We start from the raw sequence: 6004 nt of genomic DNA, 5'->3' as shown, positions 1-6004 counted from the left end.
GATTTTTTTTTTTTTTTGGTTTGTTTTGTTTAAAGGGGAGGCTTTCGATTATTACCAAAGAGGCCTCGTTCACCAAAACGCCATTTATTTCAAAGTACAGCGAGCATCACTTTAAGAGGGGCGGGGCACACTGAGAAGGAGGAGAAGTGCCTTTTCCAATTTCAGAGTCAAAGCTGTGATGGCTACTACTTTGTTGATTGATGGCGTGTCTGTATTTTCCGTCCCACTGTCTACCCTGGCCCTGTTTGCCCCATCTCCCATCAGTTGAAAATTGAGACATAACACTCAGAAAGTACCAGCTACACTGCCTTCAGTATCACATGCCCGTTTGGACTCATTTGTTGCTGCTTGTTGGTGAGCAACAGCGAGAGACAGGGACAGAGACAGAAAGAGACAAAGAAAGAAAGGAGATGTTGAGTTGAAGTGGCACCGTAATCTTACTCTTGCCGGCGCTGTGTTTCGCACAGACAACTTGTCTTGTAGTTCTACGACAGTGACGAAGATGAATATATTTTTGTAGCATGATGTCAATCCCTCTTCCAAGAAAAACCAACAGAAACTAACACAAATGTGAAAAGAATGCTTTTAGTTTTTGCCTTGAACATTGCTTGCTCTTTTTTTTTCCTTTTAACTCAATATATATAGATATATAGATATATATATATATACACACACACACATTTTAGGGAAATGCTGCTTCTCTCATGTGGCACGTTAGGGTTTCCGAACAGTCCATTTTAAATTATGTTAATGTAGCAATATTAATTAGCAAGGGCTTTTCTTAGGACCTGAATCTGACACTCAGTGTGGGTGGGGTGGGGGGGGGGGGGGGGGGGTGGGGGACATCTGTTGTAGCTTCACACTGACCCCTATAACTTGTAGTTTCATCTGAATGCTGTACATAGAAATCCAAGAGTCACTGAGGTTTGGATCCAACATAACATGACATCGCGTTTTCACCTGGGGTTCTCAAAACTTTTGGCTCCCACCCTCCACATTTCTAGTAGGAGAGTGGGGGGATCATTGCATTGGGTTATTAGGTTCTGGGAGTAGATTTTTTTTTTTTCCAGTGCGGTGAAGAGGCCAATAGGCGTGTATGAACCCTGCACAATTACCTGTGCCGTACGCTAAGGTGTAAAGATTATGCTAGATCGAAACAAAAAAAAAAGACAGAGAGACTGGTGGTTTTTGCTATTATTATTATTATTATTATTATTATTATTATTATTATTATTATTTGCATTATCATTATGACCAATATTGAATCCCCTAATGGCAGTCTACTGTTCACAGCAACTTAACCTACAACTAAAGGGTCAAGGAACTGCAACGTTTAGGGTGAAGGGTTGTATAAAGATTTGAATTCGAAACAATTGTATGTATGTTTATTATCATAAAGAAAAAAATATATACATATGTAAAATACATAATGCATATAGTATTTGATTCTATTAATGAAGATATTAGCTCAGATGATGAATATTGTTTGTCTTATCAACCTATTGTTATGCATTTTGCACATTTAGAAAAACAATAACATTACATTTATGTAGTCAGCTTCGTGCTATGCAAGAACAGCTTTGAACCACATCATTGACCTTTTCTCCCTGACCATTGTGTTTCAGATTTACAAGCTATTGTTGAAAAAAAAAAAGGAAAAAAAAGCAAAATTAAAAAAAAAAAGAAGCTTAGCTTTTCTATCAGCTGTGCACCCATTAGCTTTTTCTTCTTTTTCAACCACGGCTATACAGGGTGACATCAAAGAAAAACACTGGATTATCTCTTTTGTTTGCGCTTTGGATTTCTCGGTGGTTGAAGGGGAAATGGCTTTCATTGGTTGATTGCACTTTTTCTCCAGGGGCATGCAATAAAGTGACTGAAATGAAAAACCAGGAGCAAAACTGTAACAAGATCACCTGGTTAATAGTATTTTTGTTCATTCCTTGAGCTCACTTATCATTACAATGAAGGCAGGTGAAAAACGTTATTTGGCTAAGACGATCGTCTCGTTTATTTTTGCCTTCCAAAACTTCAATGACATTACAGGGAGTTTGGAGAGAAAGGTGAATTTGGGAATCTTTTGGGAATATCTGTGCCCTGTCTTGTGCTCCAAGCGGGATGAAACAAATGCTATAGACCACCAAATAGCTTCCTTATTTCTTTTTTCTTTTTCTTTTTTTCAAGACTGAGGTCTGGTTTTGCTACAATTTAATGCTCCAGATAGAGAATGTGACATATGAGGCACAGTGCAATCATGAGCTTCCAACTTCACACTCACATGCAGAGCACACATGTAAATATCACATTAGTAGATGCATCAGTTATTTAATTCATTATGTTTATTGCAAGGTCAATTGCAGTTCTCAGCACCACCTGCTTTTCAACAGTCTTTGGCTATTATTAGATACCTACTGGAGTTTTTCCTGTATTTTTATCAAGCAAACTATGTTCTGGTTTTCACTGAAATGTAAAAAAAAAAAAAGACTAATTTTCTAAAGCACAAAAGTTGATTAGGGTGAGCGTAATTATGACGAGACTGTATACATGTGGACGTTACCATACACACACTTTCAAAACGCCCACAAACACGCATCTACATACAGTACACAGGAATGTGTTGGTAGTTCAGTTATACTGACAAAGGATTCTGATGGATGTAGATTAAACGGTGAACCTTCTGTAAAATGTTTTCTTTTTTTCTTTCTTTTTTTCTTTTGGTTACGATATGGCCCTGTAGAATCCAATTCTCTGCATTAGTCTTTAAATAAAAAGAAAACAAACGAAAGTGCATCTGTCCTTGTGCTATGGATCAAGCATCTGTTAAAAGGTTACATGTCGGGGAGTAAATGTCATATACAGTAGCATGTCTGTTTTTGCTCTTGGAACATGTGCAATGTAAAACAGTCACATGCACTAAAGCCATGATAGATAAAGAAAGATAAGCATAACATACGTAAATCGGTGGATTTGAATTTGAATGAAAGTGTGGTGCCATTTGGAACAGGAAGACCCCCGAATGAGTCGGGGCCTCGAAGCTCTTTAACATGTCAAAGCAAGCTCGGGTTTACACAGTCATTGTTCATTGGGACCCAGATTAGACATGAAGCCAAATCTTCCAGAGATAAGTGATGAGTAACTGATGAGTCAGACTAAAACTGCCTCATGTGAAGTGGTCAAATTTTCTGCTCCATTTGAAGGGATGTTGCAAATGTTTTATTCGATTGCAATTTATAATGCATTTGTTTTATTTCGGCTCTGGGGACGGGATCGCGGTTAATCAATCAGACCACTACACTGGTCCTGATTGAGTTATTTCAATAACTGTTAGATTGATAATTCAATTCTCCAGTGAAATATTTTAGCTGCTACCTGATGGATTGTATAATACTGGGTACTGGATGTCTCCCTGGGGATGAAGTATGTTGGCAATCTTTTGACTTTTCAGCTGGTGCCATCCTTGGTTGACTGAATACTTGAATAATTCATGAGCTTCCCAGCAGCCTCAGCTGTAGTAAGTGCTGCGAACATGTAAACATTATATTTGATCAACGCAATTTTCTTTAGGCATGTTCACATGCAGATGGTAGCTGTTAGCTCAACATCTGTCGCAACGTCACAGAAGTAACCAGCACGGGAGTCGTGGGTGAAAATGTTCCCGCCGGATGTTGGGTCTGATACGTCGTACATCACAACAGTCCTGACCGCTTACGTCTAACCTCGGAACCTTCCTTTCAAAATCCTTCCCTTTGCATGTCTGCAACGTTTTCACCTGAACACAGTCCCAGTGGCAGTATTTGTTATCACTTATAATCGCTGTCTCAAAGGAAGCAAAAATGAGCTGAAGTCATTACTTTTCTCCTCACTCTTCCTCCTCTCATCCCTGTCTTCTCCCACCCTGCCATGAGACTTCAGGTGCAGGGGAACGTGTGCTTCCCCCCCCCCCCCCCCCCCCCCCCTTAAAAGCATGTGAGCTGCCAAACCCTGAGACTGTTATGTAATAAAGCTGCTTCTCTCTGGCAGAAGAGCTTTTTCTCATTCTCTCTCTCTGCCTAGGTCCTCCTCCTCCTCCTCCTCCTCCTCCTCCTCCTCCTTCTGTTCTGTCACTTTTTAACTCATAGTCACAGAAGGTTATGGGGACATCTTCCACTCAGTTTAAGGCAGAGGATAAATTGTACTATTGTTTCAGCTTCAAATGAATATACGGTCTTTTTTTCTTGTGATTCGTGCTTTTAAAAATAAATAAATAAATCAGCTTCCGCCGAAGAACTTTGTGGATGGCTGCTAGAAACTCGGTCATTACAAGAGCATGTAACTCTGTAGAGACATGGCAATAGTCATGCAACCAAAAAGGTAAATTTGAAAAGTGTTTACCAGTTTCCAACCGTCTAAACACAAAATAATCCAACTCAGAACCGGTGCTACAAGCTCAGATTCAAAAACTAATTTTAAAAACGTTAGCCTCAACAAAGCAGCTTCCACTTTTAATAATCTAAAAGGGACTTGGTAGATTGGGCAGGCAGACACTCGTAGTTCAGGCCCAGCTTTTCGTATCCACAATAAATGCAACGGCAGACGTAAATGCATGCGGCTCATCATCTGGTGCCTTAGTATCTGAGGCTCTATGTATTTATTTAGTGTCAATTCAATTTTGCCTTGAGCCTCAAAGTTCATTCAAAATAAAAAAATCCCCTCAACCCCATGAGCTACAAACTGCTCAGAGTGACCTTTAAGCCCTACAGGTAGAAACTATTGGATACTCAAAGAACAGTATGTTTTTGGTGGGTTATTTCTTTAAGACAGTGGGTGAAGTTTGTTGACTGGGAGGGAAAATGCCACGTCACTCGACACAGAACGTGCGACCTTGAATTTGAAACCTTCAAATTTCTGTTTGCAAAGTTTAACATTCTCCACACTGAAATGTCAGAGGCTTTTCACATCAGCAAAGGGTGGAAAAAGGAGTCACCGTGTCTTTCGCACACGTCCAACGTACATCGTGCTACATTTAGTTCTCCGGCAGTAGCAACATCACAGACTCACATCTCATCAGATTAGTATTAGTTCTTTCGCTGCTCACTCATTTTTCTGTCTGTTTTCTTCAGCGTCTGACTCTGTTCCATTGCCTACTGTGTCTCTTTCCCCAATTACCCTTTGGAAGACTCTGCAGATTACTTGGCCAGGTATCAGGGTGTGTGATTTGTTTCCACCTCCAATTGAAATGAATACATGAATACATAAACAGCAAGGGAAACACAGTTGGAGCAAAAGAATAATTTCTACATTCTGCACCCAGTGAAAGTGAATGCTTCTGTTATAAATGTGTTGTGCTAAAGGGCAGCTTTGTTTTTATTTTTTTAAATAATTTTCCATCCCTATATGTGCTGCAAACTATTTTATGTACAATAGAAAGTCTCTACACATGGATTTATTTTTTTTCCCCCCAGAGTGGTTGTTTTATAAAAAAAAAATTCAACTCAGTCATTTATTTTCCTCAACAGGGCTTAGGGAGTCAATATTGGATTGCACTCTTCAAGGCAGCCCATTTCTATTGTGAATCCATCCATTGTCAATAGCTGAATGGAAGCGGGGATAAGATTTAAATGTCCAGTCCATAACAGTAAAATGTCAGGGAGTAATGTGGGGTAGTATTATGACACAAAGTGTCAACCTTTTCATGGTGACTCAGTGAGATGTGGCTTTTTGCAGCTTTCTGCAAATGTGCACTAAGCTTACATGATGAAAGGTAACAGTCATATTAACTCAAGTCCTTTCATTATATGTTACAACAATAATACAGGCGTTTGCATGTTCTGGGTTACTTATTAAAACTGTTTCTTTTCTTTACTGAGCAGCCAAAAAAGCTGCAGAAAAGGACTGAGAATGGGAAATGATCTGCATATACAGTACTTAGCACTTTTCTACCTTAGCAGACAAATTCTTTACAGTGTTTCTCAGTCGCCCGTTCACACACACACACACTGATGAAGGCAGAGCTAACATGTAACCA

Source organism: Channa argus, chromosome 22 (genome assembly GCF_033026475.1).
Source record: "Channa argus isolate prfri chromosome 22, Channa argus male v1.0, whole genome shotgun sequence".
NCBI classification, from domain to species: Eukaryota; Metazoa; Chordata; class Actinopteri; order Anabantiformes; family Channidae; genus Channa; species Channa argus.
The sequence above is the reverse complement of the archived record's forward strand: the minus strand, read 5'-3'. Positions refer to the sequence as shown.